This window comes from Berghia stephanieae, chromosome 10 (genome assembly GCF_034508935.2).
Source record: "Berghia stephanieae isolate SIO BIC M18660-M18661 chromosome 10, UCSD_Bste_1.3, whole genome shotgun sequence".
NCBI classification, from domain to species: Eukaryota; Metazoa; Mollusca; class Gastropoda; order Nudibranchia; family Aeolidiidae; genus Berghia; species Berghia stephanieae.
The window spans coordinates 924,525-949,524 of NC_088369.1; the positions used below are offsets into that span (position 1 = coordinate 924,525).

Below are 25,000 nucleotides of genomic sequence, written 5' to 3' on the forward strand. Positions count from 1 at the left end.
ATCTAGATGAAGTCCTAGGGTGGAACCGTTACTAAAATTGAAATGATAACGTCCTGTTTTGTTAATCGTGGATCAATATTTCTATTGTCTTGCGCGTACAAATTATTGAAACATGTCCAGGTGCGTGTGTGTGTGTGTGTGTGTGTGTGTGTGTGTGTGTGTGTAAAAGGGCCTGTAAGAGAAACATGTGTTGTGTGCACCACAGACTACTAGTCCTGTGTAATCTGTGGTGTGCACTGACCTTCGTCTAAGGAACGTTACGCCATCGATTTCTTACTGCCAACTAACAATTTTAAAATTTCCCTGCTACACACAATACAATGAAGAACATCAAGATGGCTGTGTAATGTTGACCGTGGTTATTCGTTCCAAGACAGTTTTTTTAATACACATACCAAAGAGGACTGAATAGATACAGTCGTCCTTGACACAGGCCATTTTAGTCTCAATTTCAGCTGACATGTTGCGTGTGGATCACACAAAACATCCACAACATTCCGTTGTTTACACCAGACCTGCCTACTTGAACATTTAAAAATTCCTGGTTTTAGGAGATAAAAATAGCTGTTGCTATAATTAATTTTATAGATCAACAATTTACCCTCAAACTTGAGTTTTTGCCAAGATGAGGGCCATTTAAATCGACGATATTTGAAGGACGAGATTTCTGACCAAATTTTAAAGTATTTCATTTTATTTGTTTTCAACGTTTATTTGCCTAATGTTGTGCTGACGAAGGGATTGCACCCGAAACGGCCATTATCTGTATGTTCCCCATCCAAAGCCCCTTCATTGTATTTTCCCCATCCGAAGCCTCTCCATTATTACTTTTTCGTTAGTATTTTCACCATCCCAGGTTTCAGTCAGCGCCCCCCCCCCCAACCCCTCTCTACTATTCCAAGAGAATATGTTCCATGGACTGCCTTTGGGTGTCCGGGATAATAGTCTGGCATGAATGCGTTGTATTACTCAAGTCACTAATCAAGGGACTGAATCCCGGACTAAACGTATCCACTCAAAAGCTCAACGCGTTTTGTTTTCCATATAATGATAATCGCGTTACTACGTCGATGATTACAGTGACGTAAGCCTAAGCCAATCAGTGTTTGTACTCGTGCTGAGAAGAGTTTACAGCGGAAAGCCGGATTCGTTAAACTGCCTAAACTAACCTCTTTTGTGTACTAATAATACGCCTGTCCAGAAATCTCGGGTTCGATCCGATATCCCCAGTCGTGGCAGGATGATTTTTTTTTTAATGCGCCTCGCGTTTTCTGGTTTCTGCTTTGTTTGACACTTTTTTAGCCTTTTTATTTTTATTTTACACCAGTTGGATCCCAGAACCCGTGATGCTTTGAAACAGGGATGGGGATATTTGCGGATTTTTATTTCTATTTATATATGTTGATGCGAGAAAAGTGGGGGGGGGGGGGGGGGGGGGGGGGGGGCAGTCCCCTCGTTTCTAGCTCTATTCAACACATAAACCCCCCGACACTTTGTTATTATTCAATAGTAGTTGTCATTTGATTTGCGATTGATAATGGCGGGTAGAAAATGAGTATTTTACCTCATCAAGCACCTACAGTGCCCACTCCAGTTTTTATAGGTAGGGTCATTGTAAGGCTCAACTCCCTACCTACCTTACCCCCTGTGCCCCCTACCCCCGATTCGATCGGTTCGGCCAAATCCTTTCCAGTCGGTCAGTGGTCAGCGGCAGCCCAGCTTTAATACATAATATACTGTATTGCTAATTCAGCTTTGCGGACATAATTTCCATCCAGTATGCACTAGGTTGGAGTCAAGGTCCGGCCATTGTCCAGTGTGGTCATTTCACTTTCCCTCTCACCAGCAGCAATCTCTCTCTCTCTCTCTCTCTCTCTCTCTCTCTCTCTCTCTCTCTCTCTCTCTCTCTCTCTCTCTGTCCATCAATCGCCATTCTTCAGCTATCACTACCACAATAATCAATGATTCAACACAACTATCCCTCATTCCCCCCGCCTCCCCATCCACCTTTATTATACTTACATAGACTTTTATTCACTTACCCACGCCACGCTAACATTTCATTCATACTGCAACCACCATTGAGTACAGACGACACAAGTTATTTTCCATTATATTTTATTTGTTTTCCACGTTTATTTGTGTATTGTTGTGCTGACGAAGGGTTTGTTACCGAAAGTCCATTGTCTGTTTTGTTCCCATACGAAGCCTTTCCATTTTCACTCTTTCGTTAGTATTTTACGATCACCGGCTTCAGGCAGCCCTCACCGTTTTCTACATTGTTGTTGATTACTACATTCTTCAGCTATCACTACCACAATAATCAATGATTCAACACAACTATCCCTCATTCCCCCCGCCTCCCCATCCACCTTTATTATACTTACATAGACTTTTATTCACTTACTACCACAGACTACTAGTCCTGTGTTATCTATGATTACTACATTGTTGTTGATACAACTACCACCACCACCACCGCCGCCGCCGCCACTACCACTATACTATACTACTACATAACTACTACAAAACTGGTCTACTACTTCCCATGTCTATTTATCGATCCGCCCAATCTTACACACGCCATCCATGCACCAACCAGCCAACCATTCATAGTGAAAACTGACAGGGACTCCATTTACTATTACAACTATAACTTGCCAGTCTTTCTTACTTTTGCAAGATCGACCAGGTCGATGCTTAGGGCGAAAAAGCGATTTCTGTATGTATGACTCTCTCTTCTCTCTCTCTCTCTCTCTCTCTCTCTCTCTCTCTCTCTCTCTCTCTCTCTCTCTCTCTCTCTCTGCTTTTATATATATATATATATATATATATATATATATATATATATATATATATATATATATATATGTGTCTGTCTGTCTGTCTCGAAACGCCGCAAGTAATCGATTGCCAATACAGAAGTATTAAGATAAATAGCTTTCTTTATGCCCGGTCCAATATAATTTATTAGACACCCTTCATGGGACGAGTAACGATTTGTGCTATGGGTCAGAGTTCACGTAGCCAGGGTCACACAAACCTATGCATAGAAATAGATGTCCCATGGTCACACAAACCTATACATCGAAGTCGTGGATGGCCACAATGGTGCCGTAGACTGGAGAAACACATATTTAAAAAAAAAGAATAGCCAGAAAACTTGTCCTTCAAATATTGATCGATTTAAATGGCTCTGACCTTTGCAAAAATTATCCCAGAAGTCTCGGGTTTGAGAGTACCAAAAGTACAATGGAGCAAGTCACCGATTAGTCTTAATCAATGCTCTCTAGATTGCTATGGTCTTAATACAAGATATACTTCCCCACATACTGGTCTGTGTACTTAGCTGTCTATATTACGTAATAAGATTGTTGCCTAGAAATTAACATCAGAATGCTTATAGAAGGAACGTAATTGACGTCACTCATCTCTTTGTTAGTGTTTTCAGACAGCCATCTTCTCACTAAATCATATCAATCAGACTATAGACGTTTAAGGTTACACAATTTTTGTTGAAGAGTAATTTTACATAAACGTACATTAATTTCAATTCCCATCGCCGTCACAACTTTGCACCTGTAAAGAAATGCCTTCTAGGTAACAAAGGGAGATAGTTGTCCTACCCACCAAGGTCTCGGGTAGAATCAAACCCATATAATTAAATGATTTATGAGTGTAGGATGGGTGTTGGAATAGGGACTCCCTTGTTTTCGCCGTGGGTGGTGTAGACTATGAAGGCAATGAAAGAACGGAGGGTTATCATGTTCCATCAGTGTTAAAACACCCTCATCAATCTTATGCATCAACCGAGATACCGTTAGATACCCTGTCCTATGTTTCGGCTTGGGCCGATGTTCAACTGGCAGTCTGCGATTTGAGGTCGAAGAAGGAAGACCTGTACAGCCTGTGTGTTGGCTGGAATTCTGTTTGGCTATGTTGAAGCCACAGTGAAAAGGGCCCAAAGTGGCCAGTATTTTATGTCGCACCGAATATGGGCTCTCAGGCGATATGTGTTGGGCCTGTGTGTTGGCCGGCCAGCATTGTGTTTTAGGCTGTATTGTAGCCGAAGTGGGCCTAATATGGCCAGTATTTTGTATATCGTACCCGGTTATGGGCTCTAAGCGATATTGTGTTTTTGTAATTTGTGCTCGGTGAGAATATATAAAATTTATAATATTGTTTTGATGTGCTGAGTAATCATCAAGTGATTAAGTGATTAATATCGTAAAATTATTTCACTTATCTTAAAGTTTAAAATAATATACAGTTTTATTGTTTTAGTGAATAATTAATTCATTGAGTTTAATTGTGTTGAAATTGAGAACGTGACCTCAGTTAAATGAATTATTTTTAAGTAAATACTAATTGATCACTTACGCTATCATTGTGTCTATGTTAATTTCATTTTTACTAATATATCTATATCTATCTTCTAATATAGTGAAGAGCTGACGGGGCTAGGACATAGCGCCCGGTAAATGCGTTTGCATCTTTGAACTTTGTAATTTTGACGGGGCTAGGACATAGCGCCCGGCAAATGTGTTTTGAACCCTTTTGAACAATATAATTTTTGAGAAATATGAACAATATAATTTGTGACAGCACCCGATACCCGTTTTTGAAAAATATGAACAATATAATTTGTGACAGCACCCGATACCTGTTTTTGATAAATATGAACAAAATACAATGTGACGTTTGTAAAGATGAGGAAGTAACACTCGATCTATGTGTTTTATTTTGGAACAATTTTGGATTTGAACAGGCTGGAACACCGCACCCTGTGTGAACAATTTTGTTAATTAATTTTATTCTCCTTTCGGAATATGAACAGTTTATTTTGACCCTATATGTAATTAATAATTTCATTTTTAGTGGGAATTAATTAAACGGTTGCAACCTGGGTGAAGTATAGTTTATTTTGGTTAAAACTTACATGAATTTTATATTGCATGCCTATTTTTTACTTGTATGTATTTTTGATTTTTCCTGTCAATATATGCAATGTTATTCTGTTTTGCTCAATAACTATGAGCTGTTCCCCTTTCTTTTACTTTAAATAAATAATAATGGCTCTCTTGTCAGATACGGTGTTCTGTTGGTGATTGTAACGTCCACGTCTACCTCTCCACACTTTAAGGTCATAAGCGGCCTTCGCATCCATTGCGAGTTGCGAACGCACCTTGTGACAGCACCAAACAAGAGATTTCTTTCTTTCTTATAATATAACATGTGATAGGCGATGAATACATGGGGATTAACAATGGTCAGCGTCGATGGTATGCTGATGACCAGCGGCGATTGTTGCCGTGGTCAAGTTTGTTTACACATTGGGCAAGGCGTTGGTACTTATGTCGTCCTTATAACAAAGAAAGAAACCTACTGTATAACAAGCATCCTAAGGTATTACATTTACTTCAAAGTAAAAAAAAAAAAAAGGGGGGGGGGGGGGAGCGGAGTGGCCGAGTGGTTAAGGCATTGCACTCTCCGGATGACCCGGGTTCGAGCCCCGCTTCAGGCACTTCCGTTTTTTTCCTGAAACAATTTGCTCACTTAGACAACATGGGTGATTCCTGTTGACATCAGACATCTTGTTTGATAAATTATCTATATTCCTTCGTGGAATGCCTAGGCGACGATGTCTTATGATATCGTGGCGCAAAAGGCATAATTTTTTTTTTTTTCAAAGTAAATATGTTTTTTTTGAAACGATTAAGTAAAGAATCTAACCTGTTTCATTTGACTTTGTGGGTAAATAAATCTTATTAAACTTTAAAGGATGCCTTGTTGTATGACACTCGCTTTCGGATCGGAAGGTCCTGGGTTTAAGGCTCGCTCTGTGCTTAGTTGAGTCCTTGGAAAATACTCTTTACTCACATTCTCTTACTGTAATCAGGTGCAAAATGAGTACCTGGTCGTTAACAGCGATGTCTCTGTCGGAAAAAAAAATTAGAATATCGCCAAACAGGCGTCGTGTCTCGTTCTCCTGTTACGTATTGCTGTTGGTCAGGGACCCTTTGTAAAGCGCTTTGAGCACGTTTAGTGGACATTTCGCTATATATATAAGCTCAACTCAAGCTTTTTATCTGAGGCCTGATTGTAGGACTATTTCGTCTTTATTGATGCTATGCGTTTAGCCAAAAAAAAAAACCCTCAGAACATCCGTCAGCAGTATATAGATAGAACGAAATTGACGTTACTCAAGTCTTTGTTATTGTTTTTTTTTTTTTGTTTGTTGTTGTTTTATTTTTATTTTTAAATTTATTTGTGTATTTTGTTTGTGTCTTTTATTTGTTGTTGTTTTTTTGTTTGTTTTTTTGTTTTGTTTTTTTGCCATCCATGTTTTTGAGTAATTCTCACCAGACTATAAAACGTTCAAGGTTACACATAGTTTTGTGTGTTGGTCCGTTATAGTTCTGGATGGCAATGTTGTGAGTTTCTCAGCCAAGCGCACAGCATCTATAACGTACCAACACACAACAATATGTGCAACATAATATATATAACGTTAAAAGTCCTGATTGATAAAAGTTTAGTTTAAAATGACTGGCTAAAAACAATAACAAAGAGCTGAGCGACCAATAGATTTTTGACCAATCAAAGCATGACATTTGGGACGCACCTTCACACGTGCTAGGACAAACATATTGAGTTGTTTATAAACAATAACGTGAATGAAATTGACCTCTCTGATCGATGTTATTATATGGGTGACGAGTTATCACACGATTTTCTCGATCGCATGATAAATGTTTCAGTTTACACATAGTTTTCTGTGTTGGTTCTATAGATAGAATGCGCTTGGCCAAGGAGTTCACAACATTGCCATCCGGAAGTATAACGGACCAACACACAAACTCTGTGTAACCATGAACTTTTATAGTCTGGTTAATACAGTTTAGTGAGAACAACTCACAAACGCGGATGGCAAAAACAATAACAAAAGCCTGAGTGACGTCATCTGCATACTATCTATTGATCAAGCGGTAGAACAGTGTGAATATTTTACTTAGACACCTACCATCGATAACAAAACCTATGTAGTTTGCTATGTTTACCAATCACTGCCATTGTTTACATTATGACGACTGACTGTACGAGAGGCGTAGTTTTCTAGCTGTCTATTTCGTTCTATTTAGACAATAGTGCATATTATGTATTATTCTATTGGTTATTTGAATTAGTAATTCACCAATGTTTGCAAACACATTAATTTTGGCTTTGATTGCATGCATCAGCTTGTCAAGGTAATTACAGAGTGATGCAATTCATATTTATTATTGGCGTCACTGAATGGGCACTTTATTATTGTTTTTAGACGGTCGTTTTGGTGACTATATTTTATCAATCAGACTTAATGCGTTTAGGGTAACACGTAATTATGTGTGTTGGTACTTAAGATTCGGCTGGCGGATGTTGTATTTTACACGAACACATAGCAATCAATAGGTTGGCAAAAGTGGTGGGGGGGGGGGGGGGGGTGTTTGGATGCTGGGCACTAATATTTGTTCGGATGGCATGCTTTACTTGTCTTGCTAAGAGCTTACACATTGTGTGATCTTTCTTCTATTCAGACTGCGGCCAGTCATGTCAGAAGTTGACCGAAGCATTTCGGTCAGTCAGTGCGGTATGCTTTGTGTGTTTGTCTGTCTGTGCGTGGAGGTGTGGAGTGGAAGAGTGGCTGCTGGTGGCTGGTGATGCTCCACCCAATCCCCCCGTCCACCCATGCCGCTTCCTCGGCGCTGCCCTCCTCATCACCCCCATTTTATGTGTGTGTGTGTGTTTTGGTGTGTGTTTATGTGTGTAGTTTAAATAGGACGGACAAGTGGTACAATCTATTTATAGAAGGCACGCCGTGTATCCAATATCAGATACAACATCAACCACATGCTGAAAGTAGAGTGGAAAGAAAACTGGTTGGATGAAATGAAAGCGTCCAATTTTACTACTGTTCACGTGAAGTGTGTTGTGGTAGTTAGTAGTAGTATGACGCCTTTTTAATTTTAAACACTAATTTTTTTTTTCCATGATGGAGATACGGGGCAACTTCGTCTGATTCATTGACTTATTTCCATTAATATTATTGAATTCTGGTGCCAGTGAAAAATTTCCAATTATTATTCTAACTTTTTTCTTCAGTTTCTGGAGTATATATTATATAAGTTATAATTATAAGTTTAATTACTGTGTTCGTTCTATTTCGATCTGACGACTGACGGACTCATACTCAGTGTAGGACGGACGGCATGCTATTGGATTATCATTATCTATACTTCGCTATACAGGTACTTGCTATATTTCTATATATAATATTACAGGCTACCGGTAGGCCTACCTTGTTGGGTTATTTTCAATACGAGTATCATCGGTGTGATCAAAATTGAATGCTCTTTTCAGAGTGTATTATCAAAGTCAAAGTCAAAGTTAAAGAAAGGTACAAGATTTGGATGTGTACTGTAGTCTGTAGTATTGTAGCTATTCACTATACTTTTACGAATCGGAATCGGCAAGATTATTATTAATTATTGAGGTGAAATTAAGTTTGGATGTCTTTACTTATTACTTAGGTCTACTTTACTCCTAAAAGGAAGGGTTGTGTGTGTGTGTGGGGGGGGGGGGGGGGGGTAACTGTTCGTAAAACTTATTATTGCACCCAATCAACCATAGCCACCTTCTAGTCATATCAAGCAACCGAATCGGTTGTACCCACAGTCCACAGTTTGTGAGCATTCGTCAAATATTTTGACACGAGAAAACGCATCGTGGAAGGACTTTCACAACACGCCTAAAGTTAAAGAGGTGCTTTAAAAAAAGATTAATATCGGGACGAACTTTGATTTGAGGTGAACTCATCTCATCTCATGTAGTTCCATATCTGAAGCAGACGTCGGAGGTCATCTTCCGCCAAGCTGATCTATCTCTTGCCAATTCTATTAAAGCAGCGCCACCTTTCTCAGCTTCATCTGTCCAAGTTCTTATCCCTTTCAAATACGTTATTCTTTGTCTTCCTCTTATTCTTTTTCCATTCATCTTTCCAGTCAAGGCGAGTATTTCCAAACCAGGGTGGCGGATAATGTGTCCTAAAAATTCCATTTGGCGTTTGATGATTTTTGTTATCAGTGATCTTTTTCTGTTTGCCATTTCTAAAATTTCTTCATTTCTTTTCCTTTCCATCCATGACACCCTCATCATTCTTCTGTAAAACCACATTTCCACTGCCTCCAGTCTTTTAACCATGGTCTTGTTTATGGTCCAGCTCTCACAACCATATAGCAGCACAGACAGTACATAGCAATCCAGGACTTTGATTTTTGTTTTCATGCTAATATTCCTGTTTTTCATAATTGTATGCAGCTGGTTGAATGCATTCTTCGCCATACCTATTCTTTTCTTTATTTCACAATCTGATTTTCCATTGGATGTTACATTGAAGCCTAAATATTTGAAACATTCAACTTGTTGTATTGTTTGTCCTCTGCTTGTTATTACACAGGCTGGTGGGTTATTATTTTTAGAGGTGAACTACTACGTGTAATTACTGTTACAATGTAATGGTATAAGTATAAAGGAGTTGGCTTATTTGGAATTTAACCCTCACGTTGTGTTTGGTCGAAACGTTACGGAAATGAACTTTTACCACTAACCTTATTAGGCAGTGTCTACGTACACGGTAACCGGGCACCTAGACTCAGGATCTACGTACACGGTAGCTCCGGTAATTGGCGCTACAATTACCATACAAGCAATGGATGGGCCTAGCTCTGTATGTGTGTGTGCGTGTGTGTGTGTGTGTGTGTGTGTGTTATTTTTAAAAATCAAACAATACAATTTAACCCATTAAAAGCGAGATTCAACGTTACAATGTATAAATGTCACCGTCTACGGATATCCTGAGGCTAGGTGCCCGGTTAGTAGATATTAGTATTAGTAACGAAAATAATGATACCAAAATATCTGCGATATTCCTCTTTATAACTAAGTTATGCATCTTAATTGAACCCCCCTAAAACTTTTTGTAAAAGCGAACGGCAATTTCCAGTCATAACTTTTTGATGTGCGAGTTGGGTCACAATTGGAGTCCCCCACTGCTGCTGCTCACTTAGTAAACTGCCTAAAGTTACCGTGTACGTAGACACTCCGCTAACCTTAACCAAGACATTACCTCAAAATACTGTGCTCGACTCAACTGGAGGTACAGGAGCCACAAAACAAGGAGCTTTTTATCATACTTTTCAGTGGTATAAAAAAAAGACAAACCCCGACCCCCTGGACGTTGTTCTAATGCCGACCCCTTATTTATCCATCATCAAATAATAGCCAGTGTGGCCAGCCGTCATCTCCATTGGGCCGTCCGTCCTAAGCACGTAGCACCCTCTCACCCACCCTCCCTCCATCCGTGATAAGGTAGACGCCGGTGATCGATACGAAACAACACCCCCCCCCCCCCCCCTCACATCTCTCTCTCTCTCTCTCTCTCTCTCTCTCTCTCTCTCTCTCTCTCTCTCTCTCTCTCTCATTAATTTTCTCATCACTTTTCATAATTTCATATAAAACATTGGCTTCCCACTCTCCTCGACTCTTCTAGGTATCACGGGGAGAGGCCAGGCGTTGCCGTCGTACCAGTAAGGTCGCGGGTTCGAGCCACAGCTGTGTAATCTGTGGTTCGAGCCCCCATCGTCGCCTCGAAATTTTTATTCTCTACTGTCTTCTGGCGCATTCCTACTCACTTCATTACTGTTGTTGTTTTTGTTTTTGTTGTCGTTGTTGTAGTTGTTAAAACTTTCAGCAACAGACAAGTTCTTATGATCTGAAGTAAAATGCATTCCTGAGCATTTTCTGCCGTTGAGTCTGAATGAGTTTGTGAGTGGGGCGAGTCCATATCAGACTAGAGACTGTTAAGATGGTTATGGGTGAATCATATTACCATAGATGGAACGAAATTGACGTCACTCAGTGCTTTGTTTTTCTCCAGCCATTTTTATGAGTAGTTCTCACTAAATTGTAGGTTCTTTATATCCGACTGGTGTGTGGGGTAGTTGCACACATATGTAATGGCTTATGATCGCATAGTGGTGTTTTTCATAGATGGTAGTATTATCCTTTGCGTTGTGTTGTAGATGTTAATAATGACGAAAGAGTTCAAGGGCCGGTGATGATAATTGAATGCACAACACCAAAACATTCAAATAAAAGTCCAGATTCCAAGTTTCATTTCTTACAGTTTATTTGTTTGTGATAAATTCAAAATCCAAATCATGATAAATTCCAAATCCAAATCAAATAGCATTGTCATAATTCAATCAGTTTCATAAATTCCAAATCCGTAAAATCAGTCCACATGTAAAGTCAGTTTGCCTAAGTAACCATTTTCATATACGTGGAATATTTCTAAGTTCGTAAAAGCAAATAAATGATGGTGAGCACAAAAGGTTTAAAGTGTGCAGCTCATGGTCAAGTTGAATCCTCCCGTTTTCCTCAAAACATCCTCTTTTATCCCTATCAAAATTTTACCCACAGTTCCATTGTTTCCACGCCCCCTTGCAGTTTTGACAGTTCCCTGTCAGTCTATAATCCAACCCCTAAGAGTAAGACCAAATCATAATCAAACCTGAAACGTCAATTCCTACATATTGGCGTTAAACCCCGCCTTTTATGATATAATATTACTTTTGGTAAACGTTAGTTCAATACGCCCAAATAATCTGTACGCCCAAATAATAAATTCCAACTATAATTTGATGCTATTATCCCCAATAACCAAGTAACACCGATCAAAGAAAGTAATTTTCTAGTACTCAATATAATGACCAATCCTTTAACTTTGGAACGTAAAACTGTCCTAGACTACTCAATATAATGACCATGTTTAACTGATATACAAGCACTGTGAACTCATTAAACCCACTTGCTATAAGCTAACTCTCTTACATACGCCCCTTTCTTAGAATTTAAATTGACTTTAAAACAATTTCAATTCAAAAAAATTACAGTGAGAGATTAAATATATATGTAATGTCCAACTAAAATGTAATAAATAAATGTTAAAATGATAATACTTATACCAGTTAAATATTTAAAAACTTTAAACTTTAAATTCAAAAACACCAAAGTTGATTACAACATTCATATATATCAATTATAGGTTTTATACTATTACAACATTGATAAATTCACAAACATCAAATTTGATTACAACATCTAGATATATATATATCGATTATAGATTTTTCTTTCTTTCAAATTACAACATCAACAGTAAGGTATCTATCATTTAAAAGTGATTAAAATTTAAATTTACCAACACGAAAGTTGATTAAACATTTATATATTTATCGATTATACTTTTTAAGGCATTACAACATTGACAGTAAGATATCAAGTAATTAAAAGTTCAAAGAAAAAATATCTTTTCACCTTAAATTCCATCTTCATAGCAATAAAAGTGTTTAATTCTCGTCATATCCCATCACACATAAATAGTATTGCGTGAAAAAGGATGGTTCAAATTCCATTTGTGATATACTCACGTTGTCTTATTCAATCTCAAATTCAACTCTTTACGACATGGGTTATAATTTCAGCTTCCATGTATGTCTACTCATTTACTGACATATCAAAACCAGTACCTTATATATTCAGAAAAGTGAGTGGAGCAGGCACTTATGTTGGTAACAACAAGATATGAATTGAGTAGAAAAGTGCCAGAAGACAATAGAGAATAAAAAAATTTTCAATATACGTGGAATATTTCTAAGTTCGTAAAAGCAAATAAATGATGGTGAGCACAAAAGGTTTAAAGTGTGCAGCTCATGGTCAAGATCGCCGATTCGTTCTCAAGAAGTGGGTGAGAGAGGGATCTAGAAATGACTTTGGGTTTGAAACGAATATTTTGTGTTCGTGGATAGCTCACACGGTAGAGCCACGCTCTCACCTGCCAGGCGGAGTTGTCGTACCATAAGGTCGCAGGTTCAAACCCCACCACCGCGCGAAAAATTTTTTTATCTCTATTGTCTTCTGGCACTTTTCTACTCACTTCATATCTTGTTGTTACCAAAAGAGTGCTGCTCACTCACTTTCTTGAATTAAAAATTCACCCATACACGGAGCATATCAATGTCTCAATCGTTTCTATGTTATATGTTGTGATGAGAATATGGCTATTAAGCTTAACTGTTGGTCAAAATTACTTCGCGATGGTGGTGAACGAATCGGCGATCTCAAGAAGTGGGTGAGAGAGGGATCTAGAAATGACTTTGGGTTTGAAACGAATATTTTGTGTTCGTGGATAGCTCACACGGTAGAGCCACGCTCTCACCTGCCAGGCGGAGTTGTCGTACCAATAAGGTCGCAGGTTCAAACCCCACCACCGCCGCGAAAAATTTTTTTATTCTCTATTGTCTTCTGGCACTTTTCTACTCACTTCATATCTTGTTGTTACCAACATAAGTGCCTGCTCCACTCACTTTTCTGAATTAAAAATTCACCCCATACACCGGAGCATACTCAATGTCTCAATCGTTTCTATGTTATATGTTTGTGATGAGAATATTGGCTATTAAGCTTAACTGTTGGTCAAAATTACTTCGCGATGGTGGTGAACGAATCGGCGATCTCAAGAAGTGGGTGAGAGAGGGATCTAGAAATGACTTTGGGTTTGAAACGAATATTTTGTGTTCGTGGATAGCTCACACGGTAGAGCCACGCTCTCACCTGCCAGGCGGAGTTGTCGTACCAATAAGGTCGCAGGTTCAAACCCCACCACCGCCGCGAAAATTTTTTTATTCTCTATTGTCTTCTGGCACTTTTCTACTCACTTCATATCTTGTTGTTACCAACATAAGTGCCTGCTCCACTCACTTTTCTGAATTAAAAATTCACCCCATACACCGGAGCATACTCAATGTCTCAATCGTTTCTATGTTATATGTTTGTGATGAGAATATTGGCTATTAAGCTTAACTGCTGGTCAAAATTACTTCGCGATGGTGGTGAACGAATCGGCGATCTCAAGAAGTGGGTGAGAGAGGGATCTAGAAATGACTTTGGGTTTGAAACGAATATTTTGTGTTCGTGGATAGCTCACACGGTAGAGCCACGCTCTCACCTGCCAGGCGGAGTTGTCGTACCAATAAGGTCGCAGGTTCAAACCCCACCACCGCCGCGAAAAAATTTTTTATTCTCTATTGTCTTCTGGCACTTTTCTACTCACTTCATATCTTGTTGTTACCTTATATATTCCCTTATATTGTATGATTCCATTTAAACAACATTATTACATTAATTCCTACTTATAATATGTGGTACAAAAAATGTATTATAGACATCTAGATCCATATACGAAGGATTACATTTCAATTAATAATAACAAATATTTAAAAATAAATCATAATAGCATTATCATCATTTTAAAATTCAAGTTGAAGTTATTATCATTCATTGTTCATTGTTGATGTTTCAATTTTTTAAGCTTTTTAAGTCATCAGGGTGTAGTTTACAACTACATTGATATCAAATTGTTCTTTGTGGTCATCCATCAGAGGTCACATTTCTCAGTAATCCGTTCGTTTTGAGAATGGTAATCCTGTAAAAATTGTCAGTAATTGTTAATTAAGTCATTGTCTCCATTTAGAATGAGTTTTCATGTAATGAAAAAAATATATCAACTATAAGAGTTGAGGTGATTGTATCTAGTCTACGTGTTGCATTGTTGTGTGTGTTGTGGCCACTGAATAGCCCAAAGTGTCATAAATTCACTGTATTTATTGTTAATTAATTAAAAACTTTTTCCTCTGTAAATGTCTTAGAATTATCACAATAATGTCTTCACATTCAAATATTTAGCGTTGAATAAATAATCAAACAATAGTCTGTCCGGCTTGTTCACATCACATATTTAGTGTTTGTAAATAATCGGTCATTAGTCTGTCCGACTTATTCATATTTAGTACAGTGTAAATAACTAAATAAGTAAAATCTAACATAGTATGTGATTGTGGGCTGTTACTAATGTGTGTTGTATTTGTTCGAGTCTTTTGAATTTGGGACGAAAAAAGACTCTACAGGTAGCAAACGTATGCTTAACCTGTTGGGTTGTTTCTTGGTCTTGTGACGTCGCTGTAATCCATTCATCTCCGGCATCTGGGTCGATTTTCCTCGTTGATATTTGTGGGTGTCGTTGAATCTCATTGTAGATGAAATTGTAAAAATTCAAGATTAACTGTGTGCGAGATCTTGAATTTAAATGAAGTTTCACTTATCCAGCAAGTCAAAAGAAAGTTGTGAACTCAGCCATGTGTTGACAAAGAGTTCGTGTGTAGTAGTCGACAGAGGTCGTGTGTTGTAATTGTCTGTGTTTGTTAATCGAGTTTTGATGAGGTGGCATGTGAGTACACACCAGGTAGATGATGTAATCTGTAGAGTACCGGTGGGTGACGTGAGTCCAAACACCAGGTAGATGATGTAATCTTGCAGAGTTCCGGTGGGTGATGTAAGTCCACACACCAGGTAGATGATGTAATAATAACGTAGTCTAGTAGTGTATGTAGTAGGGTCGAATAAGGTCAACAATATTTCGTTATTTGAACGCAGGTTGTTGAATATCATACTATAATGAATCCAAGGAAATCGCTCATGTGGCGTTTTGCGATACTTTTTCCTGCATTGTCTTATATACATATATAGCCTTTATCTTTTACAATGATACTAAGACAGGCTTTATTATAATATTCAATGTTTATAAGTTGTAGATATGCTGCACACTTGTATATTGACATAAGTTTAAATTGAATACGCTCACCACTGCATATGAAGGAAGTAGTATTGTTCACAATTGGACATCATTTTTGTAAAAACAATCGTATCTTGAACGTTTATGAAATTATTGACATCGTACATCGTTGGGCATTGTTGTTGTAGAAGTAAATACAAGTAATCCAATTGTTCAATAAAGAATGTAAATATAAAAAGGTTCATGGAAGAAATCTGTGTTGATACAGATATTATTTTATGAATTCTGTCAAGTTTGTATAAGATGAAAGGTACGATGTAATTGAGGTTGCTGTGTATTTGTAGTCTGTAGATTGTGTTGATTCTGGACGTATCAATGGCGTAGTCGAGATTGTTACTCCATTATAATGTATTCGTGGATAGACCAAAGGGATTAGGACATTTTCCGACCTATGTTGTGGTTGTGTTTGAGTTGCCTCTGTCGTTGTCATCAGCGTTCCCGTTATGACTGATGGTTGCAAGTGTCCTCTTTCGTGATGACTGTATCATGTTTTAGTGCAAACACTACTTCTGCCTTTGATTAACTCGAATTATTCCCCTTAGAAAATCCCTAATTTAATGATATATGATTTTGTTTATGTTATCGTAGCACTTCCTACCATTTCAACTGATTGCCGAATGATTACACACTTAAGATTTGACAATTGAACATAACTTCTTCTTCAACTCAGTTACACACTTTATGATATAAATGTTAAATTCAAACCACGCAGTAAATATTGATTACAATTACAACAGCAAATCGATAGGAGAAAAATATGATAATCAAAATATTCGCAGAAACGATATACACTCTGGTCAATAAAAATTCAATGTTTCGCGCCTTTGCCCTCGGCTTATAAAAATATTCATATAACTCATTGCGACGTTATCTCGCGCCTCTTAATATAGCATTGATAATTGTGTGCGCTTTAACCACGCGCATCGTATTTATAAAAATTATCCGCCTTCTGCATCATTTCATAATGTTAAACCATGCGCTTTAATCAAAAGCAAATAAAATATTCCCGAACGCCTCATTCCTGCGTCTCGTAATTTAAATCGTGTGCACTTTAATTACCGCGTCTTACATCACTGCGCTTATTTACCCACTATGCATTTACAGCATTTTACCATATGGGTTACTTATAATTCGCTGATTCTTAACAAGTTAACCACTTGTGTCACAAATATTATCAGCTCACATGACATGATAATGCATTTTCAATATTTTGTTATTCTTCCGTAATAACATTTTAACTCCCATTACAAGACATCAGTCTTTCATAATAATTAATACTCCGTCATTTTATTTGTTCTCCGACTTTAAACCAAAAGTCCGTTATTCCGTTATTATGAGAATATGTCTCCTTTAAAAATCACGATGAAACGCGTTTCAAAACAAAACTAAACAAAACAACGATTGACTCATATTCCGCATAAATCATTTCAACTTAATTTCCAGTGATAAAATCCAAATGTCTTATGTAGTCTATTATAACGCCATGTCTCATTACACAACTAAATAAGCTCTGTTGTCGATTACTTGGCTGCGTTAACCACACATTTATTACCAAGAATACAAACAGATATAAAACTTTGCTCTTTGTCATGAACCCATGAATCTCAAAGAGTCAATATCAACCTACCAATTCATCCCTATTGACGGGAGAGAAATATAATCAATGATGTTGTAATATAACAATAAATACCATAAGACATTTTTCAATTATCAAAACTTAGAATTTACGTGTTTTTATTGCCATCGTCTTCTTGAGTCATTTTGACAGAAAATAAAACGTAACAACATTAAATAATGGACCAACTGTTTATGTAATTCCAACAGTAACATACAAAAATTGAAATAAAAATCGACACATCTTTGTTACTGATATTAACAAAACATTGCCATAAACGGTACAAATTAATATTCAAAGATCTATTCCGAAACGCTTGATTGTAAGTAAACGCATTTTCATTTATTTTGAAAAATAAAACGCACTAAAATATTCATTTAAATACTGCAATTTTTATTTTCATCTCTCCCTCTCTTCTTTTTAATTAAATAAAATACGTATAGCATCAATGCATTATTATTATTATTATTATTATTATTATTATTATTATTATTATTATTATTATTATTATTATTATTATTATTATTATTATTATTATTATTTTGCCGTTCTATAATATATTGTTTTCACTTTTTGAATATAATATATTGCCCTATATATCTATATTTTTTTTAAATTTCCTTTTCTATCTGTGACTCTTAATTTAAATATTATTTAGTATATTTATTTATTTTTTTAAATATTGTCTTTTGTCAGAATTTTAGGAATCATCTATAATTTCTATATTTTTTTTTCATATATCAATACAAAATAATTCCACTGCTTCACCTTCAAAATTGATATTCATTTTCTTTCCCAAATAAAACTATTTTCCTATCTGTTCACAATTTTTACTTCAAAATTCGAGTCTCACAAAAACTTTAATAGATGTTAACACCGCAACAATATACATTTCTTGTGTTTCCATGGTTCGGAATGATAACATCTTTACATCATGGTATCAGGGCTCCAAATAAAGATATATAAGAATCCTGAGTCACGACACCAAATAAGATACATAATGTGGGGTAGTTGCACACATATGTAATGGCTTATGATCGCATAGTGGTGTTTTTCATAGATGGTAGTATTATCCTTTGCGTTGTGTTGTAGATGTTAATAATGACGAAAGAGTTCAAGGGCCGGTGATGATAATTGAATGCACAACACCAAAACATTCAAATAAAAGTCCAGATTCCAAGTTTCATTTCTTACAGTTTATTTGTTTGTGATAAATTCAAAATCCAAATCATGATAAATTCCAAATCCAAATCAAATAGCATTGTCATAATTCAATCAGTTTCATAAATTCCAAATCCGTAAAATCAGTCCACATGTAAAGTCAGTTTGCCTAAGTAACCATTTTCAATATACGTGGAATATTTCTAAGTTCGTAAAAGCAAATAAATGATGGTGAGCACAAAAGGTTTAAAGTGTGCAGCTCATGGTCAAGTTGAATCCTCCCGTTTTCCTCAAAACATCCTCTTTTATCCCTATCAAAATTTTACCCACAGTTCCATTGTTTCCACGCCCCCTTGCAGTTTTGACAGTTCCCTGTCAGTCTATAATCCAACCCCTAAGAGTAAGACCAAATCATAATCAAACCTGAAACGTCAATTCCTACATATTGGCGTTAAACCCTGCCTTTTATGATATAATATTACTTTTGGTAAACGTTAGTTCAATACGCCCAAATAATCTGTACGCCCAAATAATAAATTCCAACTATAATTTGATGCTATTATCCCCAATAACCAAGTAACACCGATCAAAGAAAGTAATTTTCTAGTACTCAATATAATGACCAATCCTTTAACTTTGGAACGTAAAACTGTCCTAGACTACTCAATATAATGACCATGTTTAACTGATATACAAGCACTGTGAACTCATTAAACCCACTTGCTATAAGCTAACTCTCTTACAGGTGGATTGTTGTGAGCTTTATGACTAATGGCATAGCATCATTATCTTTGTTCTGAGCTTTTAAAACCATACCTTCAATAGATAGAACGAAGATGACGTCAATCATGCCTTTGTTATTGTTTTTTGCCATCCGCCGTTGTGAGTAAATCTCACTAAACTTTATTAACCAGACTATAAACGTTTATGGTTACACATAGTTTTGTGTGTTGGTCCGTTATACTTCCGGATGACAATGTTGTGAACTTCTTAGCCAAGTGCATACTATCTATACCGTGCTGTTAGTAAAACTAACACATGATAAACACACAAATCCAATAAACATTCACACTATAAGCACACACACGCGCACAAAAGAAACTCACACATTCACGTATCCAGTAAATACCCATACACAAAATAAATACACACACACACACACACACACACACACACATACAGACACACAGAAACGTGACACATAACATACACATACATGACATTGAACTATGACCTGGTTTTTATTATATTGACACTGATAGCGGAGACAGCGATATTGAGACGCGAAACTTCTGAAGTGGTAATAGAGATTTAATAGCAGACGATGCGTATTTATGTGCGGTCGTGTCAAAGCGGTAAACATCCTCTCGCTCCTAATGTTGATATTTAATATAATTTAAATTTAGTGCGGTTTTCGCAGCTTTCTTCTGCTCACTAAATGTATTTGATTAAACACATACGTACAATCAATACACAAATGCCATGTTTACCGACTTATTTTCATTTTAGTCTCTGGTGATAGTGTATTAACAATAATATTATTTTACACTTTTATTAAAAGGTGCACTTGAAAGGTGACCGACATTCAGTGGAAAACCCATTTGTGTAGGCCTATGTTTATTTTAAACCACTGAGTTCCCATAGTGGGCAGGGAGGTACTTACTGTGTCTTCTATCCCCCTATATCTGTTTTCCAACTTGCTTTCTGTCTTTGTCTTGGAATGAGATTACTTGGTTTTGTCCTGGCCCCGGCCAGTGGGCCTTGCTGAGAGGGAAACAGTCAAATGTATAGTTATAGTTTTGGGAGATGATATTTTTTTCCTTGTTAATCATCTCTCTGTTATGCACTGTATTTTTGGTTTCTTGTTCTGGATGAGACTTTTAGGTGATCTCAAACTAAGTACTTTGATAGTGTGCTCTTGGAATCTACATCTATTTCCTATTTGAACCAATTCCCCTTTGTCTTACCTTTTCTTGGGTGCTTTAACTGTAATTCTAGAACTTTTTAATTTTACTATTCCCTTTTCGCTTTTTTACTGGCGCTGATATGACCTTAATGTGTTGCAAGCGCCGTAAAACCCTTAAAAACAAAAACAAACCACTGAGTAGCGGATCTAGATTATTGATACATACTATGCGGATGGCCAAAAAGCTCACAACATTTCGCTAGTCGGATATAACGTACCAACCCACAAAACGACGTGTAACCGTAACCGTTTAAAGTCTGATTGATACAATTGAGTGAAAACTACGCATTGGCTGGCCAAAAACACTAAGAAAAAGCTGAGTGGCGCCAATTTCGTTCTATAATTAACAAACCTGTGTTTAACTGTAAACGCGTGTACATAGTCTGATTCGGATTGATGGAATTAAAAAAACAACAAAATAATATACAAATAACCCATAGAGCTGTGTGTCGTAAATTTCGTTCCATCTATAGCTATTTCCTCAATGTATGTCATTCTCGACTGTCCCCGTTGTACTGCCGTTTGTTATGCTATGACACATACTATTATTGACCATGGACAATAGTTGGTACGTCTGGCGGACCTATTTTACCCCAAACAATATTTATTATATAACAATGACACAATCTTTTGCTGTTATGCTGCTGCTACTACTGCTGCTACTACTAGAATCACCTCCACTACTACTACTACTACTACTACTACTACTACTACTACTACTACTACTACTACTACTACTACTACTACTACTACTACTACTACTACTACTACTACTACTACTACTACTACTACTACTACTACTACTACTACTACTACTACTACTACTACTACTACTACCACTACTGCTGCAACTGCTACGACTAAAACTACTACTACTAAAACTACTATTTTTAGATGACTTCTCGAGGATGAAACTTTTGACAGCTTTGGGGCTTCCTTATCGATCGATGTTGGTTAAGTAAATATTTTCTTGGCCAAAATGGGCGAATTTATTTTCTCTCTAGAGTGCGACAGGTTTTATTGAAGATCAGAAAAGGTGTGTATGAAGCAATGCCAGAACAGGCAAGAAAGATACCATTGCAAAAACTCAGTTCTTCTCGACTGGGAATCGAACCTCAGATCTCCTGATTAACGGTCAGGCGTGCTACCGATAGCTGGGACGATTTTGATACGTAATTGCCTTTTGAAGAATTGAGGTTCGATCTCCAGTCAAGGAGGACTGGTTTTATGGGATTATTTTTTTTCTTTATTGATTTGTCTGGCACTGTTTCATACATACTCCTCATCATCATTGTCATCATTATCATTATAATCATCATCATCATCATCGTCATTATTATTATTTTCGATGTCACGTAATTCGGTCTAATTAAACGTTTATCCACCCACCGTTAGTGACCCAGTTATTCGACTGTACGATTTATCGACCGTGACCCCTTTATTCCCTTCTCCCCTCTTTTTTATTTCTTCCCCCCCCCCCCCTCTCCTCCCCCTCCCCCCATCCAAATGGTGTCGTCACTCTGATTACTTCACACAGTATAGGTCCGGGTTGTTATGAAAGACCATTCATTCTATCGCATTTCAAACTCGATCACCCTGCGTTCTCATGACAAACATGACCGTGGCCCAGCAACGTCTATAAGAAGTCGCTGATAAGAGATGATAATGCCCTGGCCTCAATTCACAATTCACATCTCTCTCTCTCTCTCTCTCTCTCTCTCTCTCTCTCTCTCTCTCTCTCTCCGTTCGCATCTCAGTTTATTCTGGGGTGCCTGGCTCTAGGACTAGAATGACCTAATTCTGAAATCGGGGCCAAGCTGGCGTGGGTGTGTTCATATAATAACGGATTCTAGTCTACTACACACTACGCATGCAATTTGTTTTGTCAAAATTGACTCTGCCTTGTCACTGTTGATGATATGTCGATGATGACAATAATAATAATAATAATAATAATAATAATAATAATAATAATAATAATAATGATAAATGTGTGCATTATGGATGATGATAATGATACTATACTTAGCATAATAAACAACATATTAACATACCACTTTTTAACGGTAACTGGTGTAACTTATTTAGCCAAAAATTTAAAAAAGAAAATCACGTTTTTCCCCCCGCTGAGTAAAAGTTCATTTCTTTGTGAATACCTACATGAATGAGAATACAGTATTTTGGAAGTTTAACAATTACTATTTTTTAAAATTAAAAAATGCTCTCCTATTTCCTACCCTTCACCGACATGTTCCTACATTATGTATGTCCACCTCTGGTCTCGATGGCAAACCAAACCGTATCCTGTTCCTCGTGGAGTGGATAGAACGTCTTATTACATAATATAGGCTTTCTTCTTTTGATGCAGGCGGTTCCAGTTCTTGACCAATAGCTTTTGCCATGGGATCAATGACTCGAATAGGTGGGAAAATATCGATCGCCCCTTTGTAATTGATGATTCGAGCGTTACAACGCATTACCCAATCAGAATAGCCCTTGCCATTTGGCCCGTTCCGTCTCCTCAACTATTTTTTCCAGTCAACTTGTAATTCCATAACTACCATTGAGTACATATGCCAAATCGACAACTAGGTCAGTCCGACAGATGCTGTGTATTGATTACACTATTTTGAAACACTTCTACGTAAGGGAAAACTGCATCGTTACACCTTGCGGGACGACTCGAGATGCATTTTTGTGTTTTCGATCGCGTTTTATGATTGCGAGTGATGATCAGGATTTGATGTGGGGTTGATTGCTTCAGGTGATAGGCAAGTAATAGACATTTCGATAACCACGCCCCTCTCGGACAGTCTTCATAATGTAAACAATGCAGTGACATAGCAAAACGACAGTTTTTACTATCGATGGTATGTGTAAGTAAAATACCCACTGTTCTGCCACTTGATCAGTTGAGCCAACACATAAAATTCTCGTGTAAACTTAACCCTCTTCCGCACTAGGACAGGACTGTCCTGGGACAGTCCTGTCCCAAATCTGTAACATATAGAATTTAGAGGAATCTTCCGCACCTATTGGGACGGGACAAAACAGTCCCGTTGTGTCCCAAGCCGTTGTGAAATGCTACAAAATCAACGGGACAGGACTGTCCCAGTCCCGTGTTCATATCGTTTGTGATAGTAGAAAAATATAGCAGACTTCCGCACTAGGAAAAGTCCAACGTTAAAGAATTGTTTTTATTTCTGCATCCCATACTACGTTACTTATACTACTCATCACTATCTACTATACTACAACTACTACTCCAACTACTACTACTACTATACTACAAACTACTACTAACACTACACTACTACTACTACTACTCTACCTACTACTACTACTACTATACTACTACTACTACTACTACATACTACTACACTACTACTACTACTACTACTACTACTACTACTACTACTACTACTACTACTACTACTACTACTACTACTACATACTACTACTACTACACTACTACTAACTACTACTACTACTACTACTACTACTACACTACTACTACTACACTACTACTACTACTACTACTACTACTACTACAACTACTACACTACTACTACTACTACTACACTACTACTACTACTCTACTACTACTACTACTACTACACTACTACTACTACTACTACTACTACTACTACTATACTACTACACTACTACTACTACTACTACTACTACTACTACTACTACTACTACTACTACTACTACTACTACTACTACTACTACTACTAAACTACTACTACTACTACTACTATTACTACTACTACTACTACTACTACTACTACTACTACTACTACTACTACTACTACTACTACTACTACTACTACTACTACTACTACTACTACTACTATACTACTACTACTACTACACTACTACTACTACTATACTACTACTACTACTACTACTACTACCTACTACTACTACTACTACTACTACTACTACTACTACTACTACTACTACTACTACTACTACTACTACTACTACTACTACTACTACACTACTACTTACTACTACTACTACTACTATACTACTACTACTACTACTACTACTACTACTACTACTACTACTAACTACTACTACTACTACTACTACTACTACTACTACTACTACTACTATACTACTACTACTACTACTACTACTACTACTACTACTACTAATACTACTACTACTACACCACTGTTGATTCTGCTGCTGCTAATGCCACTAATATATTAATACCTACATCCCTTACAATTTGTATTTATTTCCAATTCCATTGTATTTATTTTCCAACAATAGTCCACACTTTATTTTAGTTCACTGTCTTCTATACTGCATTACACAGTTCCTACCCGCCTCCCCTCTTTTAACATAATTAAGTACGCACCTTTTATAAATTTCTATTGCTCTGTTTTAATTCGCGCTTCCTCACAAAGTAGCATACAATTTCCTGCCCATCAATGTTTTTGTTTATGCATCT

At 37.1% G+C, this 25,000-nt stretch overlaps 1 protein-coding gene and 1 long non-coding RNA gene across 6 annotated transcripts in view; both read left to right on the plus strand.

Annotated features, from left to right (window-relative positions):
• Positions 1-5,087, plus strand: part of LOC144956031 (uncharacterized) — a 14,552-nt gene extending 9,465 nt beyond the window's left edge. Inside the window, exon 2 of the long non-coding RNA XR_013641856.1 lies at positions 4,445-5,087. This is a non-coding gene — a long non-coding RNA (uncharacterized LOC144956031). The remainder of the gene's footprint in view (positions 1-4,444) is intronic.
• LOC144956028 (histone demethylase UTY-like) overlaps positions 1-25,000 on the plus strand; it is a 130,489-nt gene that overhangs the window by 39,975 nt on the left and 65,514 nt on the right. The window contains exon 1 of one of the 5 annotated variants that reach the window (XM_078886320.1): positions 5,886-8,288. The exons of the other annotated variants lie outside the window; for them this stretch is intronic. The gene's annotated coding sequence lies outside the window, so the exon portion shown is untranslated. Of the gene's footprint in view, positions 1-5,885; positions 8,289-25,000 lie in introns of those variants that run through there. 5 annotated transcript variants of the gene reach the window in all.